The 26088-nt window shown below is 38.1% G+C and overlaps 1 long non-coding RNA gene across 6 annotated transcripts in view; it reads left to right on the plus strand.

Annotated features, from left to right (window-relative positions):
- The window catches only part of LOC137226255 (uncharacterized), a 104640-nt gene that overhangs the window by 21757 nt on the left and 56795 nt on the right, over positions 1-26088 (plus strand). For 2 of the 6 annotated variants that reach the window (XR_010944267.1, XR_010944268.1), the window contains exon 2: positions 22781-22849. The exons of the other annotated variants lie outside the window; for them this stretch is intronic. This is a non-coding gene — a long non-coding RNA (uncharacterized lncRNA). The remainder of the gene's footprint in view (positions 1-22780; positions 22850-26088) is intronic. 6 annotated transcript variants of the gene reach the window in all.

Genomic DNA, 26088 nt, shown 5'->3' on the forward strand with positions numbered 1-26088 from the left:
TCTAGTGTTTATGGCATGGCAGAATAATTCATATAGTTTGTTATTGGAAATTAGACTATAAAATGTTCAATATTATTCAAGTTTTGAATAGGAAGTATACTTTGTAAAAAATTTTATGATTGCCAGTTCAGACATCAGAGCTGGAAAAGAACTCATTTAGTTTGTAAGGTAGTGTCTTTGCCAAAACAGAGGCTGTGATTAAAACAAGGCCTGCTCACCTGCATAGTGAGAGATGAAATTCTAGTTAAGCACATCACTGCCGCTGAAGTTGACACTTTTACAGTCCCCCCTTTTTAAAAATACAATTGGCATCTGGCCCACAATAAACTCTGCAAGGGAAGGAACAGAGAACCTTGGAGCCCATCCGCAAATGCTCTGCTTTACGTGTCTTGTTTCTTGTAATACTCTCAAATTTCCGAGTGTCAATGAAAAAAAAGGTTCCAGGGGAGAGATGGTCCAGCCTTGAGGTCCATATCCTGTCATTGATTTCTATGCAACGTTCTCATCGACTTCAATGGGAGTTCTGCACTTGGATCAATGTCAGGATATGGGCCTTTACGTTTAGATGTGAAAGTGTTTTAATAGTGGGTAGTGATGAATTAGGGTGAAAGACACAAAGAATTGGTTGGAAACTTTCAGACCTATAAGCTACCCTTAACCATTTAAAGAGTTATTATTATTTTTTTTAATGCAGCGGGACATTTGTGTATGTTGATTTTGACCCCAAAATGTCCCAGCACATTAATGCAATTACTTGAGTCTATTCTGGTTCTTTTTTATAAAGTGTGGAAAGTAACTCATTAAGTGACCACGTCATGTGGATTAAATTGTCTTCTGGCCCAATATGTAACTGCTTTCCTGTCTTGACTGGGGGCTCATGGTAACATGTACCTTCAGGATCTTATGATTCAGAACATCATTATACCCCTGATAATTTAACCGAAAACACTGAAGTTTAACCATTTCATCCCTCTCTTTGGATCTCAATATATTCAGTCAGATAAGAAACTAAAAAAAGAATACTAAAAATAAATTTTGACCACCCCTTATGGTAATACATTCTAAGTACTTAACAGTCATAACCAATAGGGAAGGTTTTCTTTTAGCAAAGTATATATACATACATACTAAGTTATCTATATAATATATACATACATACATATAGGTAGTATATATGCATATAGATGTGTGCATATACATATACACTATTTTATATATATTATATATATAAACTATATATAATACATATATTAGGGTAAGTGTCTTTTTCCATTGATGAAGCAAAAGAGCATTAAAAGACATAAAGAATGTGTGCTCTAAATCTTCATCTAAGTGAAAAGGTTAATTAAAAATTTCAAGCCTTCTCTCTTCTAGGCCATTATGTCAGTTGATGCTTTCTTTCCTTGCCTCATTTGCTAATGGTCATTTTATGTCTTTTCTATTCCCTTTCTTCTTTCAGCAAGTTATGTTACTATTTGTGTTTATTATAGAAATTCACTGAACTAAAGCCTTAGGTTTCCACTCTGCGCACACCCGGAGCATCCTGTAGTCATTACAGGAGAGCACCTAATACTGCACTGGAAGCCAAACATGGATTCTTCACTGGATTTTTTTTTTTTTTTTTTTAACATCTTTATTGGGGTATAATTGCTTTACAATGGTGTGTTAGTTTCTGCTTTATAACAAAGTGAATCAGTTATACATATGTTCCCTCTTCACTGGATTTAATTATTTCACTAAGTCACTGTTCTCCAGGTGATGAGTGTTGGTTTTATTTATTTATTTTTTTGAATTTTATTATTATTTTTTATACAGCAGGTTCTTATTAGTTAGCCATTTTATACATGTTAGTGTATATATATCAATCCCGATGTTGGTTTCAAATGTTCTTGTGGCCTTCCATTGAAATCAAGATCTAGTTATAGACATCTGTTTTTCTTTCTGACCATCATAATCTCCTCTTGCATGATCATCAGTTTGAGAGAGGGGCAAAAGTTCAAAGTTTTTTATTTCAATTGTGTCAAAACAGTCATCCCTGTAATGCTCTCATTCATAGAGCAGTGTGCAGTTCAAGTTGTTGCTAAAGTTATATGAGTCTGCTCTTCAAATCTCATCTACATTCTGATGCATGGCAACATGGTTATTTCTAGAACAGATATGTTTAAAATAAATTTAATGAGTAAAGACTTTTGTGGGAGAGAGTGATATATGATTTTAATTCTGTACTTTAGAGCTAAAACACTGGCACTTATGCTCCCATCTTTCTTTTAAATCTCCCACTAAACATTTCAGATTCTTACTGCCAGGGTTGTAGAGATTAGTTACTGGAAGAGTGCATATGTGGGAAGGGAGGAGGAAGAAGCCTATGCCAGGAAAAAGCAGGAAAGAATATTTTTGTTAATGTAATGGCTGATGAACTCATAATGACAGCACTACCTAAAGTGGGTACAGAATAGAGAAAAAATGCTAATGTCAATTGAGATATATAAAATGTAGGCATTGCCAAATGAATGCTTTCTTTGGGTGTATAACCGGAGTTTTTACTAGTTACTATCAATCTTTTTAAAAAATTGCTTTGATCTGCAAGACCCTCTGCATAATTTTTTGCACAGCTACTGATAGGTTAATCCTGACATAGACCTCTTCTGCAGTCTCACATAGCCAGCTTCCTACCTAGCACTATTCATGCACCTTGCATAAAGACCAAATGAGGCATCGGTACACAGATCAGCATGATAAATCCAGTAATTGTCATGACACTAATTTTAGGCAAGGTGAATGCCAAATAGCATTTTAGGAAACGATGGGGAATAGTTACCAGATAGAAAAAAGGTAAATGTTATTTTGCTTTTATTATTAAATCTTATTAATCCAGTATTCCATTTACTTTTTCAACATTTATATCCTTTGACTTATATATATTTTACACACGTATTAATTAGTGATTAAAGTTGTCACATCAAATAGATTTTGAAAAAAATAATTAACATTCGTCACATGTTTGGGATTCTTTCATGAAGGAAACACTAGTTGTTTTACTGATTTTAAAAGTGCAGGCTCCAGAATAAATTAAATCTGTAAGTATTTCTTTTAAACTTTCCAAAACTTCAGGTATACCATATATGATTTTTTTTTTTGGCACTAGTAGCAGCACAGATATGAACTGCAAGTTTGTTAACTGAAAGCCTAAATAGCTAAAACATGTAAAAATTAATCTGGAAGGTATCTTTTCATAAAGTTCACAGATTGAGCTTTTAAATTCACTAATGTGAGAGAAGTATTTTTACCAGTCTTCTTTTTAGTGCTCTTTCTTTTCATCAATGGGAAAAAAAAAAATCTAAGACTTGTTTCTGAGTGCCTTGTACATTGTAGACACACAATAAATATTTTGCTGAATCAGTGTTGATTCAAGAGTTCTCCAGAAAAGTTAGCTGTTACTTAAAGGCCGAGTTAGTGGTTATTATCTGCACAATTTTAGATTGTGCTTTCTTGGCTACATACATGGAAGGATTAAGCTTTCTTCCTACCCCCCCTTTTTTTTGATATAACTGATCAATGTGTAAAGCTTCCTTCAGGGTCAGTGCAGACTCAAACTAGTGTCATTTCAAGTGATAATCCAGTGAGATTAACTCCACAAAGAAACAAAACAAAATAGAGCATGTGTATGTGTGTGTGTGTGTGTGTGTGTGGTATTGTTTGGGAAAGAGAAAATGCACTTAATTCTCTATTCTGAAGCTGAACAAAACAGTAGCTCATAATACAACTTTGTGGGTTTACGCCCTTTGCTACTAACCTCAAAGGTATATTTGTGCTCGTGCAAACCAAAGTTACCAGGTCCCATTAGTTGGGGTCTATAACAATGGGTGGCATTTGCTAAGTATAGCCCCACCCAGTAATTTTTCTGGTGCACAGCTGTGTCTGGGAGCACAGCTGTGCTTCCCCTGAACCCTCCAACATTTTACTATGCAGCTGTGGGAGCTGCTTAGGAAATTGTTAGGAGGCAGCTGCAGAGGCCTCTGGTTGTAGCATCTTCTGAAATCTGACCTGAGTCAGGATTCAGTGGTGACTGTGTGACTCTTGTAACCTCCATATTCTGAACACACACAGATGTGTGCTCTGGAATTTGAAGGAAAAATCTTAGGCCTAGGTTTCTTGTGATACGTTAGCTACTGTAGTTTCATGAAGGGTCTCACTTAAGTCTCAAAATCATAATTCTATTAAAATAGCCTCCAGATTATGTTAGTCAGTTTCCATATGAATAACCACATCCATAACCTGTGTGATTCTAACTGTATTTGGGGACTGGAGAATTTCCCTTTTATCAATTATTTTAAATTATCAGCTCATGTATCTTTGAAAATTAAATCATATACTTGATGTTATACTACACTAAGTCAGAATTTACTCCCTTAAATTCTCTGCTGAATACTGATTTATTCTTATAATTTACATTTTCTATTCCTATTCTATTATTTTATATATTGACTAACTCCTTTCTCACAATAGCTAAAAAGGTCTTTGTGAACAACTATTATATGCTCAATATCATACCAAATTTGGTAAAGCATATAAAAAAAAACTCATTCTCTAACTGTAAAGACACCCAAGATATAAGCATGAAACATGTTACTGCACTTGATTAAGGCCAGATTAAAGCTAGAGATGAAAAATATAAGAGAAAAACCACCATTGCATGTTTAAAACTTGAAAGAGAAGGTAGGAAAAGAATAGTATTTTAAACATTAGGTCAGTTTAGGGAGAAAAAAATGTGAAATTGTCCTAGCAACTGAAAAAAAGAACTTCATGAACATGCTTTGAAGGTGGGGAAGAAATTTGACATATTCAGTAGACAGAGACGGGTTCTATGAGGTAGACAGGCACGATTAAGGAGCTGGAGATTCAGATCAGATAGGTAAGAAAGAGGTAGGTTATGGAGAGTTTAAATGTCATCTCATTTGATGCTGTGGAAATTGGAGAATGTTAACGGTTTTAACTTTTAAACAAAAAACGTGCCCAAATTAGGAAGGGCACGTTTATGTGAATTATGTGACTTCAGACCCTACCACCGGGCCAAATTCAAAGTAAATACTCAGCTAACACCGAATAAGATGTTTCTGATAAATGAAATATCAGAGACAGTCCTAAATATAAATTGAATAGTGAATTTAATTAGTGTATCTTTCAGAGTTCCAGCAAAAACCAAACACATTCAGTGGTGCTGTTTAAGAAATGTTTTAATGCAGTTACTCTTTAGAGAAGTGCAGCCAGATTTAAAAGACCCAAGTGTGGTTGAGGCACCTTTGGACTAACAAGAAGAGGAAGCCATTACCTGTGCAGGCCAAGGGGTCAGGGGCAGAAACAAGAGTTACTGAGCCCAGCTGAGAGCTGGAACCAGCAAGAGGAGGTGCTAACAGAAGCTGTGGTCTAAGTAGCCACACCAGCACTGAGTGAAAGCAGGAAAGAGGTGACAGGACTGAATACTTTAACCTCTCTCTTCCTGCACTATGACCTCCTGTTGGTAACATTCTTGGCCAGACCCAATCAGGAGCATGAGAGCCAGGGAGAGTAGGTGATGCGTTTTGTAGAGGTCAGCCTCCCAGGGCACGGAGCAGGGCTGAGATGGACAGAGAATAGATTTGGGGGCAAATGGAGAATGATCAGCATAAAGTGTTTAAGTTTTTTTTTTTTTTTTTACTTTATTTCCAAATTTGGAGATAAAGGTTTTGTCTAAAATTTGGGTTACATAAACGGTATTCATCTTCATAGTTTATATTTGGCTAATTGAAAACACCCTTTTCTTTACTACACCAGAATGCTCTGCTTATAAAAATGTCTTGACATGTTAAGAGTAACATGGCGTGAAGTCATGTTCAGACAGTTCACAAGAAGAGATATTCAGATGGCTAATAAAAATATGAAGAAACATTTGACCTCATTAGTAATCAAGGAAATAAAAATTGAGAAAACCAATGTGATCCCATGCTTTTTTTTTCCTTTTTTAAAAATAATAATGGTAGTTGTTGCTATTTATTAACCAGTTATTATGAATTGGGCACTGTGCTGAATGCTTTATTTTATTTATTTATTTATTTATTTTTTGCGGTACGCGGGCCTCTCACTGCTGTGGCCTCTCCCGTTGCGGAGCACAGGCTCCGGACGCGCAGGCTCAGCGGCCATGGCTCACGGGCCCAGCCGCTCCGCGGCATGTGGGATCTTCCCGGACCGGGGCACAAACCCGTGTCCCCTGCATCGGCAGGCAGACTCTCAACCACTGCGCCACCAGGGAAGCCCTAAATGCTTTATTTTTATTTTAATTTTTTATTCTTTGGCTGCGCCGCGCGGCTTATGGTATCTTAGTCCCCCAGCCGGGCCATTGGCAGTGAGAGTGCAGAGTCCTAACCACTGGACCTCCAGGGAATTCCCATTCCATACTTTTCTGATCAAACTGGAATGACAAGAAAATAGGTAGATTCTTAGAACTGCTGAGAGTGTAGTCTGACAGAATTGTCCTGTATTGATGGTGGAGAGAGTGAAGCTGGTACACTCGTTCTGGAAATCCATTTTCTGATTTATAGCAAGAAGCTTAACTAAATTCATTTCTCTGCCCTAAAAAATTTTACTTAGTGGAATTTATCCTAGGGAAATAAGCATGTAAATATGAATGTTTACTGTTATTGAAAATAGCAGATATTAGAAACAACTGTCAATATGGGAATGATTTAAAATGATGGATCTATAGAATACTATGAGGTAGAAGCTTCTTTGAAGGAAATTTAGCAAGACAGATGTTAATTATGTAAGTACAAAAAGTAGAGAAAAAATTTACTGTTTAGCAGAAAAAAAGGAACATGTAAAAATTATTGAAGACTTCAAAGAACTTCATATAGATTATGAAGATTATGTAGATTTTTGTAGTTTATATAAATTATGTCTAGCAATATTTACCATATTAGAAATTAAAACTGAAAACTTTTTTTTTGGGGGGGGGGTGGGTTGTTTGTTTTTGCAGTACGCGGGCCTCTCACTGCTGTGGCCTCTCCCGCTGCACAGCACAGGCTCCGGACGCACAGGCCCAGCGGCCATGGCTCACAGGCCCAGCCGCTCCGCGGCATGTGGGATCCTCCCGGACCGGGGCACGAACCTGCGTCCCCTGCATCGGCAGGCGGATTCTCAACCACTGCGCCACCAAGGAAGCCCTGAAAACTTTTTAAAATGTGAGAATACACAAGCACAGTCGTTAACTGTCAGAGTGATGCCATTACTCATATGATACAGTTTCTAGAAAATTCCACAGTACATTTGTGACAAGGTGAGAATGAAAAGGGCAAACGATGTCTTTATATTATGAAAATAACTTTCATCTTGTGAACCCCCTAAACAGTCTTGGGGACTCCAAAGGTCCGTGGATCATACTTTGAGAACTGTGTGCAGGTCTAGAGTGTTTTACCACTTATGTTGGCAAGACTCGCACCAGTTCCCTATCCAGAGCCCTGAAATAGCACGTGTAATGGTCAGTCTCACTGGGCAGGTTTCATCTCAGATTACAGTAGTGTCACCACTTTAATTATGTAACGTCAGCAGTTAAATTTCTTCTACCATTGTTCTTACATGTTTTTAAAATTATCATGGAAGAAATAACATTATGAATTTATTTTCTTGCTCAAAAATCAGGAGGCTGAGTCTAACATAGGTTTATTTCTTTTGCTTATTTGTTTAGCTTAATTATATGAAGTATCTTATAAAGACATGAAAATGAAATCCCCCTTCCTTGGTACTGTAACATATTGCCCCTATTTAAAAGAGTAACAATATAGTAAATCCAAGTTTCCAAGTTATTGTAGCTCTGGAGGATACAGCTGGCTTCTTAATAAGGCTAATCAATGGCCCCTATTTGGTAAAGTTAACAGCTAGCACCCAGTGAGACAGAACTAATACTGAGATGTGAGCATACAGACGAACTGCTAGGATTGACGTTATATACTGGTTTGGATATATGCAGAGACTGGGAGACAAAAGCCTTCTTAGCTATTGGTGCATGTTGAATAGAAATGCCTGAGCTGGCAGGCATTTACTGAGTGCCTGCAGAATTCAGAGACCTTTGAGGCTGTTGGTTGAATTTTAGATTGGGGAGAGGGGTCATAGAAAGACAGGGCTCTTCTAGATGAGTTCAGGCTTCTTACTGAGTAGGTGCAGGTAGGATCTGAAGAGAGGAAACTTAACCGACCTCAAAATGGGAGTTTAAGAGGGGCTTCACTGAGATTTTCGGAAGTCATAGCAATGTAGGAACATCATAGCACACAGGTCACTACTGAACAAAACTGCCACACAGAATTTACTTTTCAGTCTTCTACTGCCTCTCTCTCATCTTCCATTGCCCTATTGCAGTCACTGAACAAAAGATCTCTTAAGAAAAATGCCATGATCACAATAGCTACTGTTTGTTGGGTCCTTGCTGTATGCCAGGTCCTGAGCAAGATGTTTTATGTGAATTATTCATACATGCATTTTCAGAACAACTGTATGAGATAGCTTCTACTATTTCCTCTGTTTCTCATATGGGAAAATTGAAACACAGAGAGTTTAAGTAATTCACCTAGCGTCACACAGCTGGTGAGTGGGGGGATGCTAGAGATTTAGTGTTACCCTAACAGAAGGGTTTGTGTTTTTAAAGAAGAGCGAGTACAGAAGGTAATATTTTACCTAAAAGAATCACTCTTGGGGCTTCCCTGGTGGCGCAGTGGTTGAGAGTCGTCTGCCTGCCGATGCAGGGGACACGGGTTCGTGCCCCGGTCTGGGAGGATCCCACATGCCGCGGAGAGGCTGGGCCCGTGAGCCATGGCCGCTGAGCCTGCGCGTCCGGAGCCTGTGCTCCGCAACGGGAGAGGCCACAACAGTGAGAGACCCGCGTACCGCAAAAAAAAAAAAAAAGAATCACTCTCTAAAAGAGGGATGTTAGGCACTTTATCCCCCTTAGCTGGGACAAACATGGGTTTTTTGACAGTAGAGAAAAGTAGCTTTCTTCTGGTCACTTCAAATCACAATGCCTCTGAGGACCTGTGGTTTGTAGTTATTAGGAAACATAATCGATATTAACCTGAGACACAAGTGAAGGAGAATATTCTAAATACCTTTAGTAGAATATGTTTTAAAACTGCAAATGCAAACCATTTGCTGCACTGGGATTCAGAGAGAGTCCAGAACAATAAAGTCAAAGCGATAACTGTAGTCTCTCGGAAGAGGTTATTGAATAGGTTTGCAATTTTATTTGCTTAAAATTGCTCTGATTCCATTGTCCTTTTGCATGTCACATGAACAGCTTGTGTACCAGCAAGCACTGCCTAAGAAAAAGATGGCACTTTGAAGTGTGAACTCTTTATAACAGAAAACACCATGATCACGGAATAAAGAGGATTAAAAAGTAAAGCACGTTTTGAGCCAGAACAAAAGAACAACGCATGGCATGCTTGCACCACCTTGTGGAATAATATATACTTGCACGTCTTTTAGGAACGTGAAGCAATTTTTTCACATATTTAAATTTTATTTAGAAGAATCAGATGAATTAGAATAGCAATATAATTTTAAACTACTAGAAGCCCATTGTTATGTTTTCTTAGTTATTATGTTATAATTAAGATACATTTATGATGCCCCAAAACAATATTATATGCTTGTATGCCTTATTTTATTTTGGTAATTTAAGTACTACTTGTCATTTAAATAATAATGATAATAAGTAATCTTTCCTGCCCTCCCCCCAGCCTGCACTTGTGAAAGGGATGTTAGTTCAGGTGTCATTTAAGACAACACAAGCATAAATTATTTCACATATAATCTTTTATGTTCAATGAATAATGCATATTATGATCAGTATCCAGGGTTCCAGGTGTTTTTGTTTTAATATTAATATGCATTTTAAAAATTAATAAATATTTGTATTAAGGTTCTCTATACCATTCATAATACAAGCATGTAAAAAGAAAGTGAAATGTTAACTGATTGATGGAACTTTCAAATTTGGAGACAGCTCAAGGCACAGTTTTCTATTAATTTTGCTTCATTTTGGTCAGACTAAACATTTATAGAATTTAGGTAAAGAATTAAGATATGCATTATGTTAATGACAGACATTGTTATTACACCATGTGTTTCTGAATTTGAACATTTTCATTTAAATCTAAAGGGATGGAATCAGATGACACTATATCCCAAGTCAAATGAAGAAAGAAACTCTTTTCTCCTTTATTTCGTATGTGTAAGCTATAATAACCCTATAAACAGCGAATGCTCCCGCGGCTAAGAGCTATTATATTCCAATCAGATATCTTTTTATAGACATTTAGACATTAGAGATGAAAATAAGGTGATAAAATATCATTTGCTCCTAATTAAAGTGCCCTATTTAAATGACAATAGAGAGATCCTCTTTTATAATCAGATCATGGGAGAAAATTCTTTAATAAGATGGTACTATCCTATGTGATTTGATTAATAAATAAGCCACAGTCTGTTCTAGATTTTTTTATAAAAGGATCGTCAGACTCAGAGTCAATCTTTAATCTCAGGGTAGGTTTATCCTTAGCTTTCTGCTGCTTTTCCACCTAGTGCAGGTGGCATTCCCCCAGGAAAACCCAACAACTATTTTAATCTTAATCTAAATGTGAATAAAAGTACTGTGAAAATAATGAAATAATGCATTTGAAGGTAAAATGGCAGGAATGTGGGGATGAATTGCTGTTTGGAATTTCAAATAATTCAAACCATCAGAAGTAGCATAGTATAAAGAAAAAGCAGTTTGAGAATGAGCATGCCTGGATTTGAATCCTGATTTCAACCCTTACTAGCTCAGTGATATTTGGCAAATATTAGAGCCTGGTTTTCTCTTAAGTAATAATAATATAGACACAACAGGGTTGCTGAGAAGGAAGAATGAAATAGCATCAGTAAAGCAACGAGTGTATACAAAATAAAAGAGGAAGCAAGGAACACATATTGAACATTTAATCTTTCCTTTCAGTAGAATAAAAGACATTGACAGACTACACTATGTATGGGCTGTGAGCTTAAACTCAATGAAATCTTTAGATTAAAATAGAAACGCAAGTTAACTTAGACTTAATGAAGTTAGACAGTAGACTTCGAAGACGTTCAATGCATTCAACAAATGGTTGATTTCGTTTATGTCCCTTTCATTTTACAGGACAGTCAGAGCAATTTATTCTTGCTGGAATCTCTAGATGCTGAAGCTAAAATCTGATTCGTAAGTTAGAAACCCAGGAGTCATTCTCGATTCCACACTCTTCTTTATGCCTTGGTAGAATCCATCAGCAAATGTGGTCAATTATATCTCCCAAACATTTCTTAAATTCTTCTAGTTCTCTCATCTCCACTGGTGTGTGCTTGTCCAGGTCACCTTCATCTTGAGCCTGGAATTTTCAACAGTCTCCTAACTGGCCCTCTATCCTTTCATTCTTGCCTCCTCCAATCTGTGCTTTCATAGTACAGTCAGGGTTTGTCTACTTCCCTTCCTTTCTCCCTGCAATCCTTCTCTTTGCACATCTATTTTCCTTATCCTGACCTTCAAGGTATTGCATCATCTGTCCCTTGCTTACTTCTAGGACCCTGCCCCAGACCACCAGCCCCTCTCCCGTTATACTTTTTCACATTGGCCTTTTTTCAGGTCCTTACCTTGTTGACCTCTCCCTGCCTCAGGGCCTTTGCCTTGAAAGCACTACCGCTTCTTTTTGCATAGCTAGCTCTTTTTTATTCTTTATATCACTTTCTCAGCAAAGCCTTCGGATCCTCACCCCAATCTAGTCGTTCCTTCTTTACTCTCACTTTATCTGTCTTAGAAAGAGCATCGATTATGTGCCAGCAGCTATTCTAGACATGGGATAAATCAATTCATATGACAGACAAATATCTCTAATCAAAAGTAGTTTACATTCTAGTATAGAAAATAAAATAAATTGTATAGTATGCTAGAAGGTGGTAGATGCTTTGCAGAAAAATAAAGCAGAGAATAAGGTTGAAAAGTTCAGGAGTGAAAATTGCAATTTTAAGTAGTATGGTAAGAAAAGTCCTCCCTGATATGAAGACATTTGTATAAAGATGTGAAGGAAGAAAGGGAATGATACAGATAACTGGGGGAAGATCATTCCAGACAGTGGCAGGGAAACTATAAATGCAAAGGCCCTGAGGTGGGCATGTGCCTGGTATGTTTGAGGAACAGTGAAGGGCCAGTGAGTGTGGAGTGGATTCAGCTTTTGATTCGACACTTACCACAATATGAAAGTTAATTAATCCTTCCCCCCCCCTTGTCTCTCTTTCTCACTGATCTCCATGAGGGAGGAGTGATTTCTTTTTTAATCTCTGATGTATCCAGTATCCAAAGCACTTGACACAATGCCTAACACATAGTAGACAGCCAAGAAAATTGTTTGATGAATGACTCTTCTCTTAGGCTACTGATGTTGAGAACAGATGACTCAACTTGGACATGAGGTGGAGTGCGGCTGCTTTTAGATTTGTGTATTCCTATGGAAAGATGTTAGAGAAGGAGATTATGGTTGATGCTGCAGAGCCTCACCAGAAACTTACCAGACATGGGCAGGTCCTTCCAGAAACAATTACAGGTAAAGAACTTGGCTGGAAGCCACCAAATAATAATGAAGGAAATTGCACGATCTTGAGAGCAATTGTAGGCATTGTGATGAATTATTCCTCCCTACCTCAAAACTATTTCTGTCTATAGGATGAGAATGGATACCTGGAAGCAATGGACTTTCCCTTAGGCCTGGCCTAGAGAGAAGCTGAACTTCATTGTCCTTTGGTCCTCCCTTTTCTAGCTTCCATTCTCTGAGCCCATCTTTATCTCCTTATGTTGAAACATGTCTGACAGTGTGTTTCTTTACTGCAGTTATATTCTTGTTTCTGTGGATACATGCTGGTCATCATGATTTAATTTGCAAAGAGGCTAGTCTTTTTACTGAATTGTTTTCTGACTTAACATGAAAATCTCAAAAAATGATGCTTTACGGTAGGCACTGTTTTAATATAAGGTCAGCAAACTTATCAACTGGAAAGAAAAAAAAAATCTAACCGTTTAGCTGAGGATACTCCTGATGGATGATGACCCGGAATTTATTCAGTGGGTTCTCAAATCCAAGAATTGGATTAACCTTGATATTTGGTAATGAGTTGTCATGATTGGAATGATAAATAAATACAAGTCTTTTCTACCATGTAGATTTGAGTGGATGCAGAGAATCCTAATTTTGCATTCAGGATTAGAAACCCCAATATTAACACTCTTCTCAAAATTTCTCACATCATCCCGCACTAATTCAGTGAGCATTCCTCTACAGTCTGCCTGAAACGGAGCAGGACCCTATGGTCCTACCCCCCCACCCCCATGTCCTCAGCCTACTTTTGTCTGTGGAAAAACTTTAGCCAAAGAATAAGTTTAATCAGAGAAGTGAGAAAATGCAGAAACAGTCAAAAGAGAAAACAGTCAAAAGAGACCAAATAATAATAGTTTAGTCATTGAGCATAGTCAAGGACCTTTAGTTCCTCCTTAAGGGCAGTAGATAATATTCTGAGCCATATCCTGTGAGCTGTCTTATAGATACTGAAACTCCCACCACGTAGAAGAAGTTAACTACATGATGACCAGGCTGTAGCCATGACATAGGCTGCCACAATTCTGAGAATTGGCTTCAAAGAAATGGGAACAAACTGACCCTGGAACTGAAGACTAACTGTACCTAAAACGATCAAGATGATGCTGGTCAGACCACTGATGACCAATTTCAAGATGACTGTAAGAGCTGACTGTATTGTTTCTGCATGCGGCCCCCTCCCTCTGTCTATAAAAGCTCTTGCCCCCTGATTGTCCGGGCGGGGGGCGGGGGTAGGCATCAGCGCCCCCACTGCCCCGCTTGTCAGCTTCCAAAATAAAGCAAACTTTCCTTTCCACCAACCTGGTCTCTTTATTGGCTTTTGAGCGGTGAGCAACCAGACCTCACTTTTGGTTACATGCCTTGGTTGGTCTTCTGTTCCTTAGCTTTTCAAGCTACCACCCCTAACGTTCTCTCTTTCATTGAAGACTTAGCTGGTTCGAGCTCATTCATTCTCTCAGTTTTATCTGTCATTTACCTCAAGGCCTCCTGAGATTTATATCCACCAGCCCTCCTTTCTTTCTGGAACTGTAGTCCCATATTTTCAGTTAGTTGTATGTTGTACATGTTCACCAGTTTCTTATTTTCAGGTACTTCAATCCCAAACTGTCCCACCAGACTTACCATTTCCCCTTTGAAATCTCTCTCTTGCAATCTTCATTTCCATTTGAAGATCTCATCATCAAACTTAGAAAATAATACTAGAAAATGAAGAAAATGGTCATCCTTCTCTTTCCCCCCTTCACATTCAGAAGTCACTTATTTACTTCATAAATATTGAACACTTGTGGCTCTGGGGGTAAAATTGTTAGCAAAACCACCTGCTTCCTGTCCTCATGGAGTTTATCCTCTGTTCTTGTCACTCAGCTCTTTCTATTCTATATAAAGATACCAACACATCCTCTCTTCTGTGTCTTCATAGTCACTGCTGTGGTTTGGGTCTCAGCATTTCCTGCTTTGATAGTGAATAGCCACAAAGTTGGTTTCTGTGCCTCCATTGTTTTCCCTCCAATCAGTCTGCATTGCTGACAGAACCTCCTGTTTCTTTAATGCATGCAGGTTTGCATCACTGCTTGATCCTCACTTAAACCTCTTTGTTGGATCTCCTGGACTGACAAAATAAGGTGTATAATCCTTAGTAAGACATCTTTGCCCTGACTTACCTCTCCATTTGCATTTCCTTCCTCTTTCCTTCTCTTGCACCTGCCTCGTGTTCCAGGCACATAAGAGCTTTTAACCATATTCTGATCACATGACTTTCATGCTCCTGTTTGAAAAACCATCTGCACTTTTCAGGGTTTCGTGAACACTGTTTAGAAGACATTCAGTGTCACCCCTTCTGTGAAACCTTTCCTGATTTCCCATGCTTCCCCATTTCAGGGCTCCCCCAGGGCTTCATGAATTGCTTTTTAGGACTTGACTTTTATTTTTTGTATTACCCACATCTGTAATACAATGTTTATTATTTCCAGTTTTAGCTTCTTTAAAATGAAGCAAGAGGTAAGAATACTTTTGAAATATTCCAGTGGCAGAGTCCTTATAGATTTTTTATGTTTTTTTTCCCACGTCTTTTTTGCATTATATTTCCACTGTATTGATATTTCTCTTAGCAGGTCACCTTTATTTAAAGCCTTTCCAAAGCAATTAATTGGTATTTTTTCCCCTAATACAGTAGTTTTTAGTATATTCAAAGAATTATACAACCATTACCACAGTCAATTTTAGAAGATATGCATTACTTCAAAAAGGAATTCCCATATCCATTAGCAACCACTCTCCATTTGTCCCTAAATCCCTAGCCCTAGGCAACCACCCGTCTATTTTCTACCTCTATGGATTTGCTTATTTTGAACATGTTGAATAAATGGAGTCATAACTTTTATATGATTGGAGTTTGTGCCTGGCTTTTCCACTTAGCATGTTTTCAAGATTCATCCATATTGTAACATGTGTCTGTATTGCCTGCACCTTTATGGATGAATAATATTTCATTGTACAGATAAGCCATACTTTGTTATCCATTCATTAGTTGATGGTGTTTTGAACTGTTTCCACTTTTGACAATTATAAATAATTTTGCTATGAACATTTCTTTATGAGCTTTTGTGGTTTAGTCTTAATAGAAATAACTCTTTCCTTTTGAACTCTTATTTGCATAGCGGTTAAGAGCAAGCATGGATTCTAAAGTTAGATTGTTTGTGTTTAAATCTGCAACTTACTATCTGTATGACTTTGGAAAAGTTTCCTAGAGTCTTTGGGCCTCAGTTTTCTCACCTCTAAGAGGGAGATAATAATACTGTCTACTACATAGGATGGTTGTTAAGTGGATTAATTTATATAAAGTATATAGAACAGTGCCAGGAGCATAGGAACTTCTCTATAAATATTTGCTAACAATGTAATTATTTATGTAATATTTATTGAATTGCATAAGTCTAATAGCGGGTGCAGCTGGTAAAACAAGGTTGGGAATAAACACAACTGATTGTTGATAAACTTAACTTGTGGGATTCGTACTAGCTGGGATCACTCAGTGTGCAATCATATCAGACACTACTGATGGAAATGGAAATTGTTAATTAATGTGAACCCAGTGGGCCACTTAAAGGAAGGTCAGTTAAGAGGGCTTCTACCTTATGGGGAATGCTCACAAAGACAAGGTTAAAAGTTAGAGCTTAGATGAAATTGCAGGTGGATCCTTGCATTGCATCTTATATACTTTATCATTTAATCTGGTTAGGCATTGAAAAAGGAGAGAAGCACGCATTCAGTGTGGCCTAGAAGTGTCTAAGTTTCCTCATGTAAGACCACTAATAAGACCACTAATACCAACTACATCAATTTTGTAAGATTGTTGTGAGGTTGGATGAAGATGTGTTGTGAAATCTGTGAACTGAAAGTTATTTTTTAACTTTTTTGAGGAATAATCACAAATACAATTGCATATATTTAAAGTATACAACATAATGATTTTATACACAGACACACACACATTACAGAATGATTACCAAGATCAAGATAATAAACACATCCATACCTCATGTAGTTAATATAGCTAACTCTTTTTCGTGTGTGTGTGTGTGTGATGAGAATGCTTAAGATCTACTCTCAGCAACTTTCAAGTATATAATATATTATTAACTACATGGATTAATCTGGAGCGCATTATGCTAAGTGAAATAGGCCAGAAAGAGAAAGGAAAATATGTATGGTATCACTTATATGTGGACTCTTAAAAATAAAAGCTGATTTTATAGAAACAGAGAACAGAATGATGGTTGCCAGGGCCTGGGGGGCAGGGGAAGTGGGGTGATGCAGATCAAAGGGCTCAGATTTTTAGTTGGAAGAAGGGTAAGTCCTGAGGATCTTATGTACAGCACGGTGAGTGTAATTCTGTAGCAGTGCAGTACCGTCTATGTGAAAGGAAAATCATAATTTGAATTGTTGTTTGAATATTTGTGTATTTGTTTGATGTGTAAGTGATTTGGGTCAGGAAAGTAAAAACCACCCTAGGTCTTTACTATAGAAAGGAGGTGTAATGTAGGGAATCTGAAAGGGCGGAACTTGAGAGGAGCTGGGCCAACAGTCTCAGATACCTGTAGCAACGAACACGCGTACATCTCAGGAAATGACCCAAAGCCTTGGGCAAAAGCTCCTGAGCCCTCTGACCAGACCACACCTGCCCCAACTGCGACCTGAGAACAAGGGTTTCTCTTTCTTTTCTGCCTTCCAGCTCTCACACAAGCTTCTCTCACTGAAGGACTCTCCCTGGATCCTTGCTGGCAAAAGAATCTGGAAATGTAGTTTGCAGGCTTTATACTCCTTGCAAGCTCAGGAGGAGAGCTCAGAAGGCAGGGATGGTACTGGGTGTCAACAAGTCATATCCAGCAGTGATTGGTAGTTTGAATTTGAAAATATTTCCACTGACATGTTGTGCTTGATCGAGCCTTATGCAGACTTTCCTGTTTTTCTTGTATTGTGTGCATGGTCCAGAGGGCTAAAATGATGAGTGAGAAGCAAAAGCATGGCTTCTAACAATGCACACACGTTTGAAAATTCCATTTGAGTGGCTTCCCTCCAAGATAATGGCTGGAGAGGTCAGTATTTGGGGCTTAAGTGAAATGGAATATTGCTCAATTTAGTGACCACACAGAATTAAAAGAGATGTCAAATATTTTTGAAGTATCTTGACATGAAACATTTTGAATGAGGCAAGAGAGAGTGGAAGGCACGTTTACCAAAGTAGAGGTGATAAGTTTATAGATAACAGTTTTGTGTATATTTTGAAATTTATTTAAGCACAATCTTTTACAATAATGTTTGAAGTAAAGTGATTGATAATACATTAAACATGATGTATATGAAGCTGTGTCTATTCACCTGTCTGTATATGTTGGATAGATTATTTTCTCCTCCATCTCCTGGGACCAGGAGAAAGCCCCAAAGACCCTTTGGTAGTGCTCATAAAGGCGGAGGAAGAGATGCCAACTTTTTTAACATAAAACTGTCCCAGGATCTTGGCAACATCAAGGGTCTAAATGCCCCGTGGGTCTTTTGACCTAAAAAGCCCAAGTTCAATTCAAGTGCAACTAAAAGGAGCTGAATGCCTAAGTCAGTGTGAGGCTGAGAGAAAGATGAGTGGGCCTGAGGTGGATGGTAAAGCAGTGCAGAATTACAGGTAGGAAACTGCACAGTGCATTGCCCCAAAGAGAGTGCTAAGCATCAGTAGCGTCACACAATTTCTTGAAATATTTCCTTATTTCCTGACAGATTTTTAAAGTATGTATAGTTACATCACAAACTATTTTCAAAAATAAAAAATTTTCTGAAATATAATATACATATTTTTGTATGTTGATGAAAAACCATATATTTATTATCTGAAAATTTAAAATAAGCAGAATGATTATATTTATGCACTTTAATTAGTTCCTTAATTATATCTGTCCCTAGTAGAATGGACAGGATGCATAAGTTTTCATGCATCTAGAATATTGCAGCTTGGTACACCCTGTGGCCACCAGGCATAGCAGTCATCACCCCATGACTCTGGGTGAGACATTATCTGTTCCTAAACATTTGTGTCCTAAGACCCTGCATACAGTCCTTGAAAGGAAAGCATTATGTTGAGTCTGGAATAATTTGGGAAAAGAGAGACCAGTTATTACTGGCTGTCTTTTGGATTTTTTTATGTATTAAAATAAGAACTCTTTATTCCACATGATGTCACATACTACTAGATGAAACCATAACTGTAGATGGAAGTACAAAGTAGAAATCTTCCAAACTCATCCCAACTCTGACTGAGTCTCAACTGGATTCAGATACTGGTCCCACTACTTATTTGTGCAAGTAATTAGTGCCTCAGTTTTCTCATCTATAAAATGGAATTTCTGTGAAAACTGTTGTGAGGTCTAAATAAATGTAAAACGTTTAGAGCCAGGCAGAGAGGAAAAGTACTATCAATTACTTTTATATTATTTAGAAAACTTTTTCCCTCCAATTCATTGTTGAGATTAAAGACATTGTCCTATAGTTTCAGAGGTGTTCTTAAATATCTTCAGACATCCGTTGTGATTATATCACAATTTATTCAGTGTATTGTTGAAGGACATTTGGGTTGCTTCCAGGTTTCATCGTTTATAAATAGAACTGCTGTGCACATTCTTGTTTATGTCTTTTGGTAGAATGTCCATTCATTTGTCTTGAATAGAAACTCAGGAGTTAAATTGCAGGGTTAAGGGGTAATATGTTTGTGAAACTTTATTGAGTGCTTGAATTCTTAAACGTCATGTCATCATCATCATCACCACCACCAACAACAACATCATTACCGTCATTGCTAACAATATTAGCTGGTCTGTTTTGCCAATGAGTTATTTATTTCCTCCTCTCTTTTCTAAGGCACACTTTCCTAAGTCAGAGAGATATCATGTATGTGTGTGATTTCAACACTTTCTCCTCTCAGTCCGTAACCTACTGGACCAGAGGTCACATCAGATTCAAGCTGGGATGTCCATATTCTGTTTCCAGAAGCTGGAGTTGGGACTAAGAGAGAGCTGTTCACTCTCTGTGGATCTGGAACATGGAAACTTGCAAATGCAAGACAGACGTTACACCAAATAATTAGAGAGGCAAAGGCAGTCAAGGTTTAGAGAGAGAAGAATCAACCAGTTGTAGTAAAAGAAAGACATACTTCTTGGATTCCTGAGAATTTTCCATTTTCTCATTCAAGTCTCTAATTGAGATTAGTTTTTATTCTATCTGTGGATAGTCTGAAGCACTTCTGTGTTCGCTGAATAGAATGTCCCTTTTTCTACAAGCTTGCTAGAGGGAGTGTTTGATACCAGTAATCGAGTGTTTTCCTAATATCATTTTGTACTGTATCATTCCTGGGTTTAGCTGTACCAATAATTTGGAAAATTATTTCTATTGGATCAACTTGTATTCTTCCAATATACAAGCATATATAGCAAATGGGTCAGTCAATAAATAATAGAAAGGTAATAAATATTCTGATATCAGCAGTGCTGAAGCAAAATATTCTCCTTACAATGTCACTAACATCATGGTTTTATAGATAACAGAAGAAGGCTTTATTTTATTCAGAAGGCCTCGTGCTCTGATGTCTTCAGCTAGAAAGGTAACTCCTGTGAGTTCTAAAGGCCTCTTTCTTCTCTCAGTGGGTTTTACCATCCTGTCCCTTTGCAGCAATACCCCTCCATCCCCACATATAGTTCTGATTCTGTAGCTGGGAACTTATGTGTGCTTTATTACACATACCCAGAGTCAGGGTATTTCTTCCCAAGATACATAGATGTTTACACGTCTCTTAACAGAAATTCAAGCAAGAGTGTCCCTTTGCAGTTTGTTCTGTTGGTCCATCACTCCCATGAGTTAGAGCTCTCAGAAGTAATAAGTAATTGGAGCCTGTGCTTTAAGAGTAGTGTTTTGGAGAGATGCTGTTGGAGGTCAGGGTGCCTGACATGGAGAGCTAGTGGAAAAGTTATATAATTTAACTCTTCATCTACCTTCTACCTTCACTGGTCCACTGACCTGACTTGAAAAATAAATTTGAATGCCTACAGATACTATCTAACTCAGCCTTGAAGAAGCTAAAGGAAGCCTCTTATTATTTTGTTCTTTCCCCCACCGTAGTCTACTTCTAATTGTATACAGTGGCCTGAGGGGTGGGTACAGGGGTGGGGGGGTAAGGGGTTCGTAGTTCTACCAGACAGATTGAACAGATGAATTGAACAAGTTAGCATCTTTCACCCTCATCTCCTTGTTTATCCTAATCTTTTCCTTCACCATAAATTAAATGTTTTACTTTTATGAGAATTTGTTCCAGAGCTCGAACAACTAGACACCTAGTTTGGAAGGTTTGGTATCAGAGGATCTAAATTTCAGGATGGATGTGAAAAGTCACATTGGAACTCTCAGGTTCAAGGAAATGTCTTGAAAGTCCTTCTTTATCGTGTCCTCACCTGTTGCTTCTCTCCACCCTGGGAAAGTGTCAACCTCAACCCAACTCCTGTCTTCTTTCACTTCCTAATCTCACCTTTAGTCTGTAGTTTCCTGAAATATGACGATGAATCTTCCACAGCCCCTGAGTTCCTGTGTCTCAAAATATTCAGCTACTAGTAGATCAGCTAAGACCAAATGGCTGCATGCAAGATCGGTGCTCCAGGTGGATTATAAACAGGCAGACCAGGCACCTGGTTAGGGGCATGGGAAAAGCTGGGTCCCTCAAACATCAGACGAAGTGTAAAAATTCCTAATAATAGCTAACGCTTATTCAAGGCTTACCATGTGCCTGGTACCACTCTAAGCACTTGATATATAGGTTAACTCTTTTAACCTTCCCAGAAGTCCTATAAACATATACTATTGTTACCCTCAGGAAACAAAGGCACCGAGAGGTTTTTTTCTTGTCCAAGTCACGGAATGAGTAAGTGGAAGCAGCAGAGCAGGAATTTAGACTCAAGCATCTGAATCCAAAGTCCAGACTCAATCTCACCTCCCAGATGAAAGAATTTGATATTTAAGGGAAAAAAATCATCTTGAAAACGTAAGATTTTTTTGAACGAACACTTATTTTATAGCCTAGAATTTTAATTTTCAGCGTATCATGGATGTGTATAGGGAAAGCACTAAAATCTGTTTTGTGTTAGGGCTCTAGAGTTTTTACTATGACTTTGGGCCACTTATAGACTGTGAGGCTTTGGGCAGTGTATGTCTCTGAGCCTCAGTTTCTTGTTTTATATAATTAAGATATAATAGGCGTGTCCTATAGTCGTATCTGGAAAGACAAATTTAAATTATAATGTACATTATAAGTACTCAACAAATGGTAACAATACCTGTCATTTAATGAGTGATTATTAGGAGACAGGCAATTCCTACCTACACATTATCTCAGATAATCAAATGGAGGGACACTAGCTACTGCAAAACACTATCAAGTTAAAAAAGTTTAAATCCCTCTAATAGGACTCAAATGTGAATGTTCCTTTCTTTTTCCTGGTTGTCTGTTTGTGGTTGGTTGTTTGGTTTGTTTTTGTGTTTATTTTTTTGGCAAGGCTTATTACAAGTACAAGACTTTTGAGTATCACAAAAGTTTATAACTTAATATCGTTCTTAGGAAGAATTATACCTACGTTGCTGACCCTTAAGAAAACAGAAGAGAATACCATCTGTATGTCAGCATTAAAGATTAAAAACTTTGTACTAGGGGCTTCCATGGTGGCGCAGTGGTTGAGAGTCCGCCTGCCGATGCAGGGGACACGGGTTCGTGCCCCGGTCCGGGAAGATCCCACATGCTGCGGAGCGGCTGGGCCCGTGAGCCATGGCCGCTGAGCCTGCGCGTCCGGAGCCTGTGCTCCGCAACGGGAGAGGCCACAACAGTGAGAGGCCCATGTACCGCAAAAAAAAAACCCCAAAAAACTTTGTACTAGGCAGTACAAGTGGGTAATTTAATTCTCTCAGAATGTTTATGTCTGGTTTTCTTATTGCCCAATTTCAAAAGGATGCTGTGTTTTAAAAATGAATATATAGAAGTTTCTTGATTTCCCTTTACAGTAAGTGATTTCCCTTTACAGTAAGATGAACATTTGATGAAAAGAAATGGGATTTTCTGAAGTACATCTGACACAATTTGCTTCCAACTGGTAGGTATAAATTAATGTAACAAAAGGCAATAGTTTTTTAAGTCTTACCTAAAATTGAGGTATCTAACCTTGTTTCTTTTTAGAGACTGAGAGAACATCTACTGAAGGTAATGAAAACAGAGTTACTGTGTTCCCTCGCGGCATCATTCTTGGAGCCTTGACATTTGAATTCCCAAGTTAGCTTTTATTTTTAACAGTTGTTGAAAATATACATTTTTAAATGCCAACAACTTAGAAGTAGTTTCCCTTTCCCTAGCAATATACTGGTGGCATTCAGTCACATGGTTCTTCCTTCCTGTTAACCTAACATGATTGGAAATGTTGTATATTGGGAAAAAAGAATTCCATGGTTTCTAATGGGTTAGGCCACTAAATGATTCAATCAAGAATATGTGTGCGGGCTTCCCTGGTGGCGCAGTGGTTGAGAGTCTGCCTGCTGTTGCAGGGGACATGGGTTTGTGCCCCGGTCCAGGAGGATCCCACATGCCGCGGAGCGGCTGGGCCCATGAGCCATGGCCGCTGAGCCTGCGCATCCGGAGCCTGTGCTCCACAACGGGAGAGGCCACAGCAGTGAGAGGCCCGCGAACCGCAGAAAAAGAAACAAGGTACTTTAAGGACATAGGTACTTTAAGGAAGCTAATTTATTGTTCAGTCTCTGAGGAGGAAGGTATAAAAGTGAAAAGCTTTCACTGTGAGCTTGCTGAGAATTCAGATGTAAATTATTTCACATGACAGAGGTTCATAAAACTGTAGATGGTATAGAACAAAAATCAGTGAAGAAAAAAATTGAATTAAATGAAGACCAGTGGCAGCACATTAAATTGTATTAGGATTAACAAGAGGGTTTTCCTATGGTTTAATAAAGTACTTTCCAAGTTTCTATGACCTCCTGGATGTACTTGTACAGTAAGTGCAGAACAGGCATGGGAATGTGACAGTCCTTCATATTTGCATTAATGCCAAAGACTCTTAGAAGTTAATGAGAAGGAAATGTTTGAAAAGATTTCAAGGTTATTCTCATATATTTATGAGAATATTTATGTATAAGGTTATTTATTTAGCATGGGACTGTATCTTAACAACCACAAGACAAGAATACAGATTACCTTGATTGATTTTTTTTCACTTGATTTTTTTTCACTTTTCAGGCTTCCATTAGTCTTTCTTTTTATTTGTACCATGTCAGAGTTTCCATGAATACAGCATCTTTTTTTACCCCATAGTTTTATTTTCTTTTAAGTTGGAAGTAAATGGAAATATATATTTTTTTCCTCTCTGAGTTTCCACTAGGTGACAAAACCTTGGATAATGAGGATAAAAATGAACAAATACTATAATTGTCCTTAAGAACAATATGAGACATGGAAAAGAATGTTCATGGCAGGACTGTTGGTAATATAAAAACTGGAAACAGCCCCAATACTCATTAATATGTGAATGAATAAATAAATAGTGGTATATTCATTTTACTATATAAAAGTGAAAACCACTTAATACACAGCAACTTTGTACATCAATCTTAGTATCATTAGGTTGAGTCCTAAAGCAAGTACCAGAAGGTTCCCTTTTTCAGAAGCCACTTTTTAAGGATTGTAAAAACTTTAAAGAGCCGAGATTCCTGATGCCATCATTTAGCTGCTACGCTAGCCCTAGATACCTGGGTAAGACCTTCTGATTGTGAGATAAATAACACCCTCCTTTTTCTATAGTCCCTATACTTACTATTATTAATTTTTGGTATTTACAAGTAAACACATTCCTATTTGATACTTTTTTTATAGTTTTCTTTCAATGTTATGAATTTTTCAATTTGATTAAATAATGATTTTTATTTATTTATTTTTGGCCAATGGTCTTTGTTGCTGCACGTGGGCTTTCTGTAGTTGCAGTGAGCAGGTGCCACTCTTCATTGTGGTGCGTGGGCTTTGCATTGTTGTGGAGAACAGGCTCTAGGGGCACGGGCCACAGTAGTTGTGGCTCGCGGGCTCTAGAGCACAGGCTCAGTAGCTGTGGTGCACGGGCTTAGTTGCTCCATAGCATGTGGGATCTTCCCAGACCAGGGCTTGAGCCCGTGGCCCCCTGCATTGGCAGGCGGATTCTCAACCACTGTGCCACCAGGGAAGCCCCTAAATAATGATTTTTAAATTGTCAAAAGTAAACTATGTCCTGTCAGTATAGACCAGGGCCAGTGAGAATGGTCTGCAGGGCCAGCTAGTGTCCCTGGGGACACTCATTTGAGAAACTCAACAATAACCAAGTGTACGTACAGAGCAGAGGAGGTTCAGTGAACTATAATGGATTGTTATAGTATCTCCATTGAACTGAGAGCCTCTAAAGTCATAAACTCTATTAAAGCCACCCAAAGAGGGTTTCTAAACTGTTCATCTCTCCTAAAATTCCAACACAAGTAGACCTCTTTAAGTCAGTGACCATACTACTACCCTGGAGGCCTATCAGAATGAGGCCCCTCTGTGCTTTAGAATTTGATTTGTTCACTATGGTCAAACAGAATAAATTGAACTCTTTTTGTATAATTCCAAGGATGCACCTTTAGATCTTTTCCAGAGATCTTAGGGTACATATTAAAACTACTTGCTACCCAGCTCCCCTTTCCAAATTAAACATTTATTCTCAGCTGGATGCTTGGGTTTCCTTATTATATTTGATTTTGTTTAAATATCTACAAAGACAGGCATTTTTGGAATTCTTTAACATCAGTGGATTAATTGCTTGCTGTATTGTTTCCTTTGTAATTCTTTTTTTTTTTATTTTTTGCGGTACGCGGGCCTCTCACTGCTGTGGCCTCTCCTGTTGCGGAGTACAGGCTCCGGATGCGCAGGCTCAGCGGCCATGGCTCACGGGCCCAGCCGCTCCGCGGTATGTGGGATCTTCCCGGACCGGGGCACGAACCCGTGTCCCCTGCATCGGCAGGCGGACTCTCAACCACTGCACCACCAGGGAAGCCCTCTTTTTTTTTATGGTATTTAATAATGAAGTGTTTTACTTCATATTTCCTGCGTATCAGATCTCTATAGCTCCCTTCCCTCAAGTTGCAATTTTTAAAAAAAAAAAATTCAGGGCAAAGGCTGATTCTGTGATTACAGATATCCTGGAAAGAAAAAAGAGAGGAAATTAAAAAAGGGATGATCAAAATTGATATAGAATAATAAGATGATTTCTTCCTGGAACAAGATTTTTATTAAAAAATTGAAAATATCTTGCTGTCATATAGTATCAGT

The sequence above is a fragment of the Pseudorca crassidens genome, chromosome 6 (genome assembly GCF_039906515.1).
Source record: "Pseudorca crassidens isolate mPseCra1 chromosome 6, mPseCra1.hap1, whole genome shotgun sequence".
Lineage (NCBI taxonomy): Eukaryota > Metazoa > Chordata > Mammalia > Artiodactyla > Delphinidae > Pseudorca > Pseudorca crassidens.